This window comes from Ostrinia nubilalis, chromosome 16 (assembly GCF_963855985.1).
Source record: "Ostrinia nubilalis chromosome 16, ilOstNubi1.1, whole genome shotgun sequence".
Taxonomy (NCBI): Eukaryota; Metazoa; Arthropoda; class Insecta; order Lepidoptera; family Crambidae; genus Ostrinia; species Ostrinia nubilalis.
The window spans coordinates 14,000,617-14,016,962 of NC_087103.1; the positions used below are offsets into that span (position 1 = coordinate 14,000,617).

Consider the following 16,346-nt stretch of genomic DNA (forward strand, 5'->3'; position numbering starts at 1 on the left):
AATAAGGCTAATGATTTATAAATTATCGTATTTACATAATAACCTCTACGTAATGAGAGTCTGCAACGAAAGTGATTACAAATTATTATGTTCTAAGTAAGCTTGTTTTTGTGCTTACTTTTTGCTGTAATTCAGCATGATCATCACTTTCGTTTAATGGGTTTCTAATGTACACCGACTTGTTTACTACTAATCACTTATCTTGAGTCAGTGACATGAAAATATTACGGTAATAGAGGTACCCACCGGTCCGTTGATGAAATTGCTTTTTAGTTTTTGTTTGTTTTGACTTGTTGAAATAGTGACCAGTGAAAACAAGTTGTACTCGTATACCTAACAATTTGTCAATTGTAGCGAATGTAATTTTTCTGTTTCATTAATAGTAAAATTAAGTGTTAGAGAATGGCGTCAGCATTTACTTTTGTTAACCTTGAGTTTAAAGTCGGATTATATTCAGAATCACTTTCACATTTAGAAGTACTGTAATTAGGCAGTATTAATTATGCAGCTTTTGATATGTTCAAACTTATCATGTAATTTTTATCGTCATCAGTACAGCAGCAACATATTTTTAGGAAAATTTATATTCAGCAAAATGTCTATATTGCATTCACGAATTTATCGCACTTAATTTCTTTTTTCGGAATCATCTGAGTCAGAGCGTGGCATTATTGGTAATTAGCCACACGTTGTCAATACCCAATAGTTTATCTGCTGGATAGCGTGCCAGCCAACCGTGTATTACAATGAAAGTGTCTCGCCATTTTTGTCGACGTTTCGTTTCGCATAATTCTTAGTTCGTTACTCTGATTGAATTTAGTTGGTTTATCTACGATTTAATTAGCTTCTGATTACGCTACCATCACCATTCCAGCTACAATCACAATTTATAGACCGCCTAGACATACCCCCTGCGCACAGCACAAATGGAATTTCCTGCCTAATACCTTGTTCCCAAATTCATACAAAATTAATAGGTCAAGACTTTGAAGCCACGATCGATTCACGGGCTCGCTCAGTAAATAGTATCGTTTCTGCATCGTTTGGATGAGATTGTAAATATGAGCCAGAGCCAATACCTATAATGTAAAATGTCGACCTATGAAACGTGCTCGGGGCAGGGCACCGACGAGATGGTCGGACGCAGTGAGGAAGACGGTGGGCGGGAGTTTGCATCGTGCGGTCCACACAGCTTATGACAGCAGTCTGTGGAGGAACACTATCTGTGGTCGCGATCCTCATCAGTGAGGGACGTCCTCAAAGTATCTAATGTAACCAGTTTACTCTGGACTTGCGTCCTAATATACTCAACATCAAATAAACCGCACCTTCCGCGACGCGAACTTTAACGATTTCCTTCTGACTCAATCATGGTACCCCAACAATATTGGTGTTATTTGAAAGCCCAATAAATATCCTTAAAGAAAAACACATTTAATTTCTTAATAAATGATTAACATATACCATAAATGTGACTTGAAAAAATACCTCACTTTGGGCCCACCTATGGGATCAATTAGACCAATTTTTATGGTTATAAAACCAAATAATGATCACACGTGTCCTCTTTAACAGATAGATAGCGATTAATCCCAACTTAACAGTTTTATAGCCATAAAAGTTGGCTCTAGCGTAACTACCTATTTTTTGAAGAAGTGACTCTGGATCCTTCTAAAGACACATTTTTGGGGTAAAAACAGGGCCGGATCTACCTATGGGCTGATTGGGCTGCAGCCCAGGGCCCCGGGGTTACAAGGGGCCCCCAGATCCCGCTAAAAAGTAGGCCATAATTTGAAAAAAAAAAAAATAGTTGTCTGTAAAGTCGGTTTACAACGTTGACAACGTCATAAGAAAATATTGATTAAAAACGTTTCATATATTTTTGGTCCAAAATCAAAAGTGCCGGCCAACAAAAAAACGTGCTGTAGGTATACTGACAGAATACGTCTGCCTTAGCATTTGTTACTATAGCACCACTGTGCGTCGAGTATTTGAGATCTAAAAGTCATCGGCGATTCATACATTTTTTGTTCAAAATCAAAAGTGTCGGCCAGTAAAACCAAAGCTGTAGCACCAGTGTGCGTCGAGTTTTTGAGATCTAAAATTCATCTACGATTTATACATTTTTTGTTCAAAATCAAAAGTGTCGGTCAATATAAAAAAGTGGGACGTATTCTGTCAGAATACAGCACTTTTTTTTATTGGCCTTAGCATTTGTTACTATGGCACCAAAGCTGTAGCACCACTGTGCGTCGCAGTATTTGAGATCAAAGTCATCCACGTTTCATATATTTTTGGTGCATAATCAAAAAGTGCTGGCCAAAAAATAATGTGCTGTATTCTGAGAGAACACACACGGCAACTTCGCTCTCGGTACTATAGAAATAAACCGACAGGGAACGACGCACGCGAGACCAGCGGTGAAGGGTTGAGGGAGGGGTGTGTGGTCGGTCTCCGGTTCAAGCCAAGTCAGTCGGCCACTAAACTCCTAGTCCTGTCATGTAACACTGTTGAAGGGTGTGTCGCCTGTTAGGGCACTGGACACACGACCTTCAAGTGCGCCGCTGGCATTGACCGCAGTGGACTGTTTCCGCTGCGGTGAAGGGGGCCATTAGGCCAAAGTGTGCTCGGTCCAAGTTCTCCGCTGCTTATTATGTGCTCCGGGCTTGTAGGGCCAGGAGGGGCTGTGGTAGAGAAGGCTTTGTCCGGAACTCCACAGTTTCCTGCCACTTACCGGAGTACCGGGGTCTTTTATTGGGCATGGCTCGTCCTTCAGACCCTGTCCCCGCAGGGTAGGTATGCGATTCAACGCATTTTTACCCGTAAAAAAAGGGTTGTTGTGGTGCGGTGCGGCGGTGTGCCCATTGTATGACGGTAGGGTAAGGCTATTGGTTTAATTCCTAGAAGTGATAAGCCGCGTCTAAAATTAAAATTCAATAAAATTCATTTATTTTTGCAAATAGGCTTTTGGAAAGCACTTTTACACGTCCCAATATTAACCCTACCACTGCTTCGGGACAATAAATGGGCCAGTGCTGAGAAGAAGCAGCGCAAGAAACTCAGTCACTAGTCTAGTCTACTTTTAACATTCCTTTTTATTGTTTGTAGGTACTCATGGTGCATTTTTTTGGGTATGCAGTGTATATGAGCGCCAATAAGTACATCGTGTTAACCAAAACATATTAAAAACGCCATGTTTCGGCAAGATACTTCATTTGCTTTAGTAAATAAAAAATAGTTTAATCGTAAATGTTAAAAAGACAGACTTTTAGAACTCAAATACTACGATGCACAGTGGTGCTACAGCTTTGGTGCCATAGTAACAAATGCTAAGGTGGACGTGTTCTATCAGAATACAGCACTTTTGTTTTTTGGCCGGCACTTTTGATTTTAGACCAGCACTTTTGAGATTTTTTTTTTCTTCCAATTACTTCTTGTAAAGAAAACGTAATAACTTTTAAACTAAGAGGTATATCCTGATAAAATAAAAACAGTAATAATGCGATATACTAAAAAAATACATAAAATACTCAGAAAATGGCAACAAATAATAAAAAAATGGTACTTTTTGAGAAAAATCTGCATTTTAATTCGTGTTTTTTTTTGGTTATTTAATAAATTTCTCCAAATAATGCCCCCATAATAGGTTTTTTTTATTACTTTGTGTTATTCTTTATCATATTACCTTTGTAAAACTAAAAATCGCATGTCTCTATCCCTATCACAACGTTTGCAATGATCGTTTGAACTAAGCCTCTCCGGGCGCTCCATTCAACGCTTCGTTAACAACGAAACTGAAAGTGGCTCTAGATTTGTAATTTTGATAAAAACAAGTTACATTTCAAATAAAAACAAAAGATTTCGAAGTAAAATAAGCATTTTAGTTAAAATTAAAATTGTCTCTACCTGTAGCGGAGAATAATGTGGTGGCAGGCCTTTGTTCAAACGATCATAGCAAATGTGATGGAATGGATATATGATGATGATAGGAATAGAGACTTCCGATTTTTGGTTTTACCAAATTAATACGATAGAAAATAATACAAAGTAATAAAAACCACCTGTTATGGGGGCATTTTTTGGAGAAATTTATCAAATAACCAAAAAAACACGAATTTAAAAGCAGATTTTTTTTTCAAAAAGTATATTTTTTTTATTATTTGTTGGCATTTTCTGGGTATTTTATGTATTTTTTAGTATCGCCTGTTATTTAGCATTATTACTGTTTTTTATTTTATCAGGATATACCTCTTAGTTTAAAAGTTATTACGTATTCATTACAAGAAGTAATTGGCAGAAAAAAATTAAAAAAAAAATCTCAAAAAAATTTTGACCTCTTTTTTGACGATAAAAATAGGTCTATTTTCACCTATTTTCATATGTGCACTTTATCGTGACTCACACTGTATGTATAAGAATAACATATCATTATAGAAACAGTTTTTTGGCATGGCTATTAGTTGAGTATTAAGATAGGCCCCCAAGTAGTTTCAGCCCAGGGCCCCATAAATTCACGATCCGGCCCTGGGTAAAAACCTTTCCTTTAATGAAATTAAGGTTAGAACTAGGCTTTTAAATGGTTCCAATATTGGTGGGAAGTGGGGATGCATACGTTTGAAAATGCTTGTCGCGGGAGGTGCGATTTATTTGATGTCGAGTGTATGTTGAAGTACCTAGGTACTTATTATAGCGGGCGGGGTTGAGTATTCTCTACTTTCTTTCCCCCTACTATTGTGCAGTCAGGATACAGCTTACCAATAAAAAACCTAATCATTTAGTCTCTACCACTGTATGATGCGATGTGTTTTACGATGATAATGTTAATTTCTTCGGCACATCTCGAACTGTTGTGAAGCATTGTGCCATCGTTTTGTTACTGCTGTTAGATAATATCTTTCGCATTAGCATTAGTGATGCGATTTGCATTGGGCACGATGGTATACACTTCCGTGCTTGGTCAACAGTCGTGGTGACAGTTTGACCATGGTGTATTGAATTTTTGGGCAACTAAGGGGAATTTGCGTGCCCTTTAGATTATCTGAACGGCATAATTTCTATCGGTTTAATAGTTTAATCCGATAAGAATTCATTTTGTAACATAGCGTCAGTGACAAATGGAAGAGTTCAATACAATATTGAGAATTGATTACATGACGCACCGTTTCAATCCTGATTATCTATACTAATATTATAAATGCGAAAGTAACTTCACACCACCACTTCAAACCACTGAACCAATTTTGATGAAATTGGGCAGGGACATAGTTTGAGTCCCGGGAAAGGACATATGATAGTTTTTATCCCGGTTTTTGAAACAGGGGCGCGCGCGATAAAGTTTTTCTGTGACAGACAAAATTCCACCCGGGCGAAGCCACGGGCGGAAAGCTAGTAGTATAATATTTCTGTAACCCATATTACTTATGATAAAACCTGATAGTTAATTCGTGGAACAAAGACTTTGTGAAAAAACCAAAATGTCGGCTTATTTTATACGTTACTTAGTAGGCAACTTTTTTTGGGAATGCTCTCGTGCATGATTTGTGTGCTGGTACCCAAAGCGCCTTTTACCCCATAATCAGCCTCTTCGATGCCTCAGGTATAAGTTTAGTATATCACATTCTTTTCTTTTTCTCCCAGTCCAGCACGTAAGAAATATTGGTGTGCTGCGCCATACCATGCATAACTTTCAAATTAACGGACCTCATTCCTGACTAGGGTTTTATAAAATAGCTAGTTTTGATACAGATTTCATACATGTATGATACTAAAGAGTCCTGTGGTAGAGTCAATTATTATCTAACTGTAATTGCCTGTAAAGCAGATGTTACTAATCGTTTTCACCTTCAGCTGTGCGACAGGCCGGGTCTGTTTTTGCGTCAATATTTGATAATCGTTTAATGTTTTATTCAGAGCGTTGGCTGGGATTCCTTCACGCGAGGGACTTTTGTTTTGAGGAGGTTGTTCGGTCAATCACACAATTAATATCATTTTAGTTGATTTAATAGAATAAAAAGAATATAATATAAGAATAAGAATTAGTGAATATTGAGAGTGAAATGTGAAACTAGTTATTAAAAAAAACTGTCGAAGAGTCGCCTCTCGATCTAAATATTTTTAAAATAACTTGAAACCTTTCAACGACCTTTCGCTTGCCGGGCGACTGCTCTTTTCCATCTGAGCTACAGCTTAAACTGAAAATTTTGTCCTGCAGCGCTCTTAGGCTGATTTATTTTTAAACAGATAAAAAATTACTTTTGTAACTTTTTGGAAACTTTTAGTAACCATCCATTTGTTGCGCTATTGACCTCTAGTGTATTAAAATCCCTTCAAGGAATAGGTCGCGTCACCCTGTTAGGTAAACTGCCAAAGGCTTTCCATGAGAGAAGCTCATATTTATGAGAGAAAATTTCACCTCATCTACTTTTTAATTTACATATTCTCCGGTAGCCAATCTGGCACTCTACATTGATTCGATTAATAACCTAAAAATATTTGATTCGATTTCGTGTTCGCTTCGTTCCTAAGTGAGATCTCTTAACGAATGTATCGTCCTCTGTACAATTCAATACTCTACATTTACAGAATCGCTTTCGTAAACGATTGTTGACTTTTTCTGCGGACCTAGATCAATCAAGCAAAGCTAATAATGCAATCAAGTTAATTATATCTCTATTTTAGATCTTTCTTCGATTGCTACATTAATACATATTGGACTTAACAATTTAATGGTTCAAGCCGACAATATTAAATTGCTAGAGCTTTTTCCTGTTGCGAGATAGTTTCTCACAGCGCACTTAGCAGGATGCTGTCATTAGACTGCCTTCAGTTTATTAGACAGCTAGTTTACACAATTTTATTGGTTACTTATCTACTTCATCAATTTAGTTAGGGCTCTACCTATTTCTAGGCGAACCACATACCTATAGGTACTCGTAAGTAGCATACTTGTCAAATATTACATGTTAAGTAGTACTTACTGACAATTGTTAATTAGGGAATGGGTTTTTAAAGTGATTTCCAAGAATAAAAATTCATGATAAAAGTTGGCAGATTTTTTGGCGGGAAAGTAAAGCGTTATTTTTAAAAGTTTGGTTTTATTTTTTAAAATGTATGGTTAATAATGATGGATTATTATTATCGGAATATACTTAGTTATTGTGCAAATCGCAAGAAGCAAAAAATAATATTTGCGAAGCTGCAGCTGTGTGTGACGTCACAAGCTAGTTTTGATCTGTTAAGTTTTTCAGCTAAAACCTTAGCTTTCTATTTATGAGTAACTGTGAATCTTCTTTGTACATAATTCTTAAAAGAGCGCTCGCTAGAAGTTATTATTTATTGCACTAATTTATTATAAAAGTTCATCATCATCATCATCATCATTTCAGCCATAGGACGTCCACTGCTGAACATAGGCCTCCCCCAATGCTTTCCATGTTGATCGATTGGTAGCGGCCTGCGTCCAGCGCTTCCCTGCTACCTTTACGATGTCGTCGGTCCACCTTGTAGGTGGACGTCCCACGCTGCGTTTTCCGGTACGCGGCCTCCATTCCAGAACCTTTCTGCCCCATCGGCCGTCAGTTCTGCGTACTATGTGCCCTGCCCATTGCCACTTCAGTTTGCTAATCCGTCGGGCTATGTCAGCGACTTTGGTTCGTTTACGGATCTCCTCATTTCTGATTCGATCTCGCAAAGAAACACCAAGCATAGCCCTCTCCATAGCACGCTGTGCAACTTTGAGCTTCTGTATAAGGCCTATAGTGAGAGGCCACGTTTCCGAGCCATAAGTTATCACTGGTAACACACATTGGTTATACACTCTAGTCTTCAGGCATTGAGGTAATTTGGACGAAAAGATGTTGCGTAGTTTCCCGAACGCTGCCCAGCCGAGTTGGATTCGACGATTGACCTCCTTCTCGAAATTGGACCTACCTAGCTGGATCGTTTGTCCGAGGTAGACATACCTACTTGTCGACAATCTCGAGAATTGAGCTCCCAACTGAAACTGGGTAGGGCGTAACATGGACATTCGACATAAGCTTCGTTTCGTTCGCTTCTGAGTCATGTCTACAAACTGTTTTCGAGAGTCATCACGAACCGTCTCGCGCGTAGGTTCGATGACTTCCAGCCTCCCGAACAAGCCGGATTCCGAAAAGGCTATAGTACCATAGACCACATCCATACGCTGCGGCAGGTTATACAGAAGACTGAGGAGTATAACTTGCCACTATGCTTGGCGTTCGTGGACTATGAGAAGGCCTTCGATTCGATTGAGACTTGGGCAGTGTTACAATCTCTCCAGCGGTGCCGTATTGACTATCGGTATATCGAGGTGCTGAAGTGCTTGTACAAAAACGCCACCATGTCGGTCCGAGTACAGGAGCAGAGCACGAGGGCGATTCCACTGCAGCGAGGCGTTAGGCAGGGAGATGTTATATCTCCGAAACTGTTCACCGCTGCATTGGAAGACGCTTTCAAACTCCTGACCATTATAAAAGTCCAATTATAAAAGTTACTAGGTCGATAACAATAAATATTAACACAATTTCTACAACATTATTTCAAAGTGGAACAACACATTCATTTATATCCTTACACAAAATATCTCAGCGAGCGCAATACATTTTCCAATCGGCTGCAGATGTATCATTTGCTGAATTAGGTGGGCAAGCGCACTCGTCCATAGACTAGAGGCGATCGTGTGCTCTCTGCCGTATCAAGGCTGCCAGTAATTTATTGGCAAACACAGCATCCAAGCGATTTAATACGTTTTCTAGTACAGATGTATGTGCAATGATTACATATCTCGGCCGGCACTGGACGCCGGCTCGCTCAGTCCGTCCGCGCGCGCCGACCGCTCCGCACGCGTTGTCACTGTGATTAATATCGAGTTATATTCATAACTACGCTTATAAAGTATTTTGTGTGACTTTTTAACTGTGACTTGTGATAGTGAGGTGTTAAAACTTGGACTAAGGATCTAGAGCTGAGGTAAACAGTGTTTTTTTGTTATTAACTCGTTCAATATCTTTTGTTTGGGTTTTTTGTTTTGATCGGGAAATGGTGTAATCCACGTTAGTTTCGGTGGGAGGTAGTTGTAAAATTAGTTTTGCAAGTTGAATGGCAACTAAATTGGCATTTTGTAAGTTGATAGGCGGTTGCTTTGTGAACTTTGTGGTATGTTGGCAAACTCGTACCTAAATGATGACTCAGTGATTGCTTTTCTTCTGTAAGATACAAGTGGTAAATCAAGTTATTAAGTAGAATTTACTCAATCTTTGCTCCATAGTAATGATATTTCATTTAATTTTAAAAAAGCTTGTAAAAAAGGCATTGCTTGATTATTTTATTATGCTTTGGAAGGGATATACGTTATTTTTAAAATTTAAATGATAGTATTATGAGACTAATTTGGCGCCATTTTATACTGACCAGACACCATTCTATCGCCCAAGGTCGTTAGTTCGATTTCGCGCCATAGCAAATAAGTTAATGTTGTTGAAAGTAACAATAACTTGGAGTTGACCATTTTTTATTGTTGTTAAATATTGGTTCGTCAGACAATGATTATTTTTAATTTTGAACGTTGATTCTTTGCTGTCTTTCGGACTGGAAAATATTTTTTATCATGATTTACGATTAAACATTTTAAAAATACTTACTCGTATGAATTTCCCCAATAAAGACTGTTCAAGAAGTTCAAAGGTATTACTTTGTTAAGTGTGTTAACTACTATGTTTGTCGTCGAATCAATCTGTGATTTATTTATCATTTATGATTTAATATGAGTACTCTATTAAATAAGTACTCGATTTGAATGTTAATCAAGTAGTTAGAGACCTAGAAATTGGCCTCGCTACGTTTGTGTAAGGCCATCACTAAAGTTTTGGTATAAAACAAGGAAGAAACGTCACAGGTTTGAAACTCAGGGCACAGTTTTGTTAACTCTACTTTTCCATTATGTGTACCTATTTATAATAATATAATAGTTAAATAAGACAGTTATAATATTAGTCAAGTAAAATACAAGTTCAGTGACATCGAGAACATTTATCACCATTATAAAGATAATAAATAACAAAAGTGCTTTGAATAGTCATTACTGAGTTAATTATATTATTAGTGTTCTTTATACAATCATTATTATGCAATTAAACTACCTAGTTTAACGATATCCTTTTACTCACTCTTTCTGTAATTGTTATTCGTTTATTTTTAAACGGAAGTTAAGTTTTCTTCCAAGCGAACGATGATAAATTATTAATTAATTAGTTGATTAACAAAACGATATTATTCACGCAAATCGTTGTAATTAATGGGCTTTGATATTGTTGTAATTGTGGTAAAAGTAATAATTAAGTTTCTGGTTCCACTTTTTTATAAGTTTGACTTTAGTTAATCGATCGAAAAGAGTAGAATCGATTATATCTTTACTGTTGCTTAAGAATGCGTAATTTTAACCGAAAATGACATCAATGTGAGCTTTATTTATGCCATTTTAAAATACCTATCCAACGATACCCCACTCGATGGGGTAGAAGATGAAAAAAAAATTCATCCCCACTTTACATGTGGGGGAGCTACCCTAAAAAATTTTTTTTTTTTCAAAATTTTATTTTACCATTTTGCCGGTCCGTGGAATGCGCATCCCCTCTTCCAACCGCGATTAAACCCAATTAATGTGTTTTATTTTACGCAAATACACAATTTTTATCTATAATAATAAATAAAAAATATTTTAAATATAGTTTGTTAAAGTTATAGTGGATCCCCTTCGAGTGACGTCATATCGTCAGCGGCAAACTTAAAGCGAACGGATAGTAGGTACATACCTCCACAAAATTACTGACAGGGTTCTATAATCGAAACTATAAGGGTTCCTTGTCAGGACTACGGATATTTACTCTTGTTTGGTCGAATCCACCCTTAGAATCTTACACAGTTTAAAGTCTTCAATTGTAACACATCCACACAATTCCAAACGCCTCAGAATTCGATAGAGCACGCAATTGGGTTCAATTGGTTAAATAGTTGTAACTGTCCGCTGGGGTCACCGGTTCGGCTCCCGCCGCGTGTCTAATGCGCATTGACGAAACTGATTTTGTTGATACTGCCCGGTTCTCTTTCGTTTGCCAATTGTTCCGTATCTGCCGTGTTTTTGTGAAGGTAGGTCAGTAACTTCACTCTGTTTATTACATAGCCGGTATTGAACATGTCAAGAAATCATTTAGCACCTTCTTTTATTTTTTTGTTTTATAATAATTCGTGACGTTTCATAGAAAGCAAATTATCAACTTGATCGACTTAGTTTTCGTAGCATATCTTCTTGTTCGTACTAACAAAACTCATAAAGCTTCAATATTCTTTGTAGACACTTTGTAAAACTCTGTCTCGTCGTGACCATCCAAAAGAAGTGGTATGATATCGTTTCAGTTCAAAGTAAGCAGTTGGTAGTTGCTTTCAGCAGTACCTAAGTCTACATTTTGTACAGAGGTCACGTCTCACATTATATTTTACATTGTTTTTGTAAAATCGCTCTTTTTCCAAATACATAAGATGCCGTAGTGTGAAGCTTGATGTGCTGTCATCCGTACATCTGAAGCAAGCCTCAGTGCATGCGTCCCCTTTGCGTGCGCGCGGTTCTAACGCTTTCACGAGTTGCATGTTTGACTAAAAGAAGACAGTAGCGCACACCAGTGGAATTGTACCTTTACGTAGGATGCTGTTTAATATTCTGTATAATGTAAATTACAACAGTTGTTGTAACAGTAAATGTACCGACTACTACTGTAGAGATCGGAATATCTATTAGTTGTCTATACCCGAGGAGTCTAGGTACAGATGTACTCGAAATATACGAGTACTCGAAATGAACTATAAGAATTAGTACTTTAGTACTCAATTCGAAACGCTATTGAAGGGATTTATCTGAGATACTTGCTTTGATTACTCACAAAGGCAATTACCTAACTAAAGTAGGTACTTCCTAGGAAAGGGTGTTTATTGTTGAAAATCAGAACTATAGATTTTTGTTTCTAATACTCGTAATATTATATTCTGTCATTTGTGCTAGTAAGCTATTATTATATTGCTTAAAATTACCCATAACTGCTGATTGTGCGTGGTTGGTAGAAGATCTAGTGAACCTATTGTATGTACTTCTACTATGCTTCAGCTCTTCATGCACGTTATCATTTTGCTATAGTTGAGTCTGCATTATTATTACTATCTGTAACAAAGTTTTCAATGCTTTGTGTATTTTTAATTATATTTTTTCTTTCGCACGCCTTTTGATTTTAGATTGAATATTTTGAAGACTACTCTTATTTTCCCATTTCGTTACTCTATAATGTTTCAGAAATGAAATCTGAATAATAACTGCACATTAATGCCTGGTGGACTGAATACTATTTGACGAATTTTGTTATTAAACATTGAAAAAGGACAAAAAGTTTTAAGAACGAGCACTTTGGATTTCTTTATTGCGTTTTTTTGGTAAATTGTAATATCCGCGATAAATTATTTTCTGAGACAGACTAAAATCTACACGAGTTAAGCCAACATGAGCTACACTTTGATAGGACTTCTCGAAAAACCAGTTATAAACAGGCATAAAAGATTCTACAAGGCTTTCAAAAGTGCAAAGATGACATTAACAGTAGGTAGGTACTTATTATTCATTGATAAAATGAATAATGGCAAATATATGAATAAAACATAATCCATCCCGTATTAATCATTTGTGAAACGGGCCCGTGTATAGTCAAAGACGTAGTTTTTTATTTCAATATCTTTTTACTGCACTTAATTTCACTTTACATATTTAAATCAATTTGATTACAATTTATAAACAGATACAGTTTTAGGAAAAACCACTCAATTTGCAGATTTTTTTCGTATTGTCTCGGCTGGATCACGACAGGGCGAGAAGGTGCCTCACAAATGTCTGTTAACAGTAATAATTGGGCGACACAGTAAATAATTTAGAATAACAAACATCATACGTGAACTGTTTTAATACCTATTGCAATCAATTTACTTTTCGGCGTGTTTTGTACCACGTCGTGAAGCGATTTCGGAACTGAATCTGTCGAAACATTACATTGTCTAGCTCACGAGTTGATCTAGACTTTCGAAGGCAGACACTTGGTTCTAATAACCCCTCGAAATCGCGGTAATCTCGTGCCGGGGTACATGATTATGATAGAGCAATTTTCCGCAATGCTCGCCGGCAACGGGAGTGTGTGTGGTCCACCGTTTTCATGCTCTATGCGTCTGCGCACCGTTACTGTTCCTAAATACTGCTCTAGAGATATGGAATATCATATGTTGAACATACTTATAGTATAATATACGGGCTGTTTGAAAACACACAAAATAATGAGTAGGTTTTAGAGAAGTGCTTTCTTTTCTTTAATCAAAGATCATTTGTAAATTTGGGCTCCGGTCCACTTGGTAGTTATAATATGTGGTCTCTAGACCTTTTTAAGTAATAAAATATCTTAGAGTAAATGTTGCTTGGTGTTTCTTTGCGAGATCGAATCAGAAATGAGGAGATCCGTAAACGAACCAAAGTCGCTGACATAGCCCGACGGATTAGCAAGCTGAATTGGCAATGGGCAGGGCATATAGTACGCAGAACTGACGGCCGATGGGGCAGAAAGGTTCTGGAATGGAGGCCGCGTACCGGAAAACGCAGCGTGGGACATCCACCTACAAGGTGGACCGACGACATCGTAAAGGTAGCAGGGAAGCGCTGGACGCAGGCCGCTACCAATCGATCAACATGGAAAGCATTGGGGGAGGCCTATGTTCAGCAGTGGACGTCCTATGGCTGAAATGATGATGATGAGAGTAAATGTTTGCTAAATGAATAGCACGTAAAATATCTGTACTTTTACAATGCGCCTTTCGGATTTTACTATTTAACCCAAATGCATCGTACCTACACCAGTTAAAATAATTAACTTCTAAACTTCTGAGTAAATTCGCCACCACACACGAGATTTTTTTATCATTTTACTTTATGTGCCTACCACGTCCACACGTGATAATTTCCGATGATCAAATATTGGCGTTGTTCTGGTCGCCCATGGCTGGTGGTGCCGTTTTCATGGTCCGGCAGCGAGCAGCGCACCGTTACCACCAATTAGAACATTCCATCTCGCTGCGCGCGCATCCTGCTAGGTGATCTCGTTAGCGCTACAAGATGAAAATAAATTAACCGGCTCGGCTTTTCACTGTCTAAAATAAAGGTCAGTAAAACTACTTTTCTCCTCAGACTATAGCAATACTTGTTCCGATTTAATGCAGTTATTGCAGTGGTTTTTAAACAATCTATGTCGGGTCCGACGCAGAATGTGCACTTCGCAAAATGCGCACTTTTCTATAAAACAAAGGGCTTAAGAGTTTCGTTTCGTTTCCATAAATACGAGTATAGTATGGAAACGTGGGCATTTTGTGAAATGCTCATTTTGCGAAGTGCACATTCTGCGTCGGTCTCTCTATGTCGTATAAGATGAAAGGGACAAATATTATACGAACATCAGGTCTACGGGTTGGGTAGACCAGCGTTCGAAGTAAAGGACAAATGTTTTTTAAAACTTTTTTTTGATTACTTACAAGTATAAAATGGCAATTAGTGACGTTAATATTATCTTCCAAAAGATTATGATTAAAACTTTAGGGAAACAATTATTAAGAAATAAAATATAAACTTATGTTTCGACCGATGCAATAGATCATTAGCGCAATCGAAAGTACAGACTATGAAACTGATTATATTTTGTATAAAAAACGTCAAAAACGCGAATCAAGCGGCTTGAAACAATCGCATTGGGCAACGCCGACAAGGTTGGTGCCAAATATCATTTAGTAACTGGCTAATTGCTCTATTATATTGCTGGAAAAGTGTTAAGAGTTGTGTCTCAATAGTAAACTAGCTTTAAACCGCGTCTTAGCCTTCGCAAATACGACTCTAGGAAAAGACTTCAACGCGCTAGAACACGTTGGATTTTTTTTATTGTTTTAAATATGTATTAATTAATTTATTTGAAAAAACCTTGTTATTGCGGCAAATGTATCTTTGATAAGTAAGAAATTACGAAATATGTTAATCCAAGAAAATTGAGTATATTGAACTGATGAAAATTAGTAATTTACTCGTAAATAGGCAATAATTTCATATTGGACATTAAAATTAATAAATGGACGGTATTTGACTTCATTATTATGAGTTAAAAACAATAAGGTGTTGTAAGTGGTGTGAAAAGGAGAAGTTGGGTTTACTTGAAATAGTGTGCATTATTGAATTATCAAAATAGGTGCTATCGGAATGAAATAAAGCTTCAACAGTGTTAACTTTAGCGTTTTTCCTTTTAAAACCTGTTGCTCTGATCTAAATATAGACCGACCATCTCTAAAGCGAGTTAGAACTCTACAGACTTTACATAGCCGCTTCTACGTAGATGATCGCTGTAGGCAATACGTACTTCCATGTCACGAGTTTTAATTCCTAATTTATCACTTATACAAAGAGAAATAGAAGTAGGCCCGATTCGACAAAACTTATTTGAGAATACTCCTGTGGGTCTAGACAAAGTGCAAATTTTAATCGCAAACCAGTCGAAAAGTGGTCGAAAAGCCCCTTTTTTGTATGGAGTTTTGACGGATTCGATTTTCGATTCGATCAAAAAGTGCGTTTTGTCTAGGGGGGCTGGTATAACTGGCACATTGACAGTTTCAGTATAGGAAATATGTCAAAACTGACGATTTATTCTGAGATTAATATTTACTCTTGTTTGGTCGAATCCACCCTTACTCATATATTTTATACAAGATACATTATAAATCTTAAGAGTATGTTTGATTAAACGCACTAATCTCAGAAACTGATGGTACGATTAAAAAAAATATGTTGGAAAGCCTATTTATCGAGGAAGGCAGCAGTTCCCAAACTTATTTTGTCTACTGCCCACTTTGAGAATAAATTCTTTTTAGCGCCCCCATTTTGTAGTCGAGTGTCGAGTGCTCAGTCGGTGTCTAAGAGTCCTCTAAATGATGCCTCCCAAGCCTCTACACAACGTACCGATTTTTTTTTCTGGGTCTCTTACCGTCCCCCTTTAAGCCTGCAGCGCCCACAAGGGGCGTTATCGCCCACTTTGGAAAAGACTGCTTTAAGGCTATCACCCTACAGACAATAGGGGCGGTTCGTTAAAAAAAATGTTTCAGAAATGGGATAATATTAAACTATTTTCACGCGTATGAAATCGCGGGCACAGCTAGTAATAGGTTTGTACTCGTATAATATTAATTTGACAAAATTTTGGAGTAGCTTTAAATTATTATTA

The 16,346-nt window shown here is 37.3% G+C and overlaps 1 protein-coding gene across 1 annotated transcript in view; it reads left to right on the forward strand.

Annotated features, from left to right (window-relative positions):
- Positions 1–8,820: 8,820 nt before the first annotated feature.
- The window catches only part of LOC135079451 (mucin-2-like), an 83,786-nt gene continuing 76,260 nt past the window's right edge, over positions 8,821–16,346 (forward strand). Inside the window, exon 1 of the mRNA XM_063974115.1 lies at positions 8,821–8,988. The gene's annotated coding sequence lies outside the window, so the exon portion shown is untranslated. The remainder of the gene's footprint in view (positions 8,989–16,346) is intronic.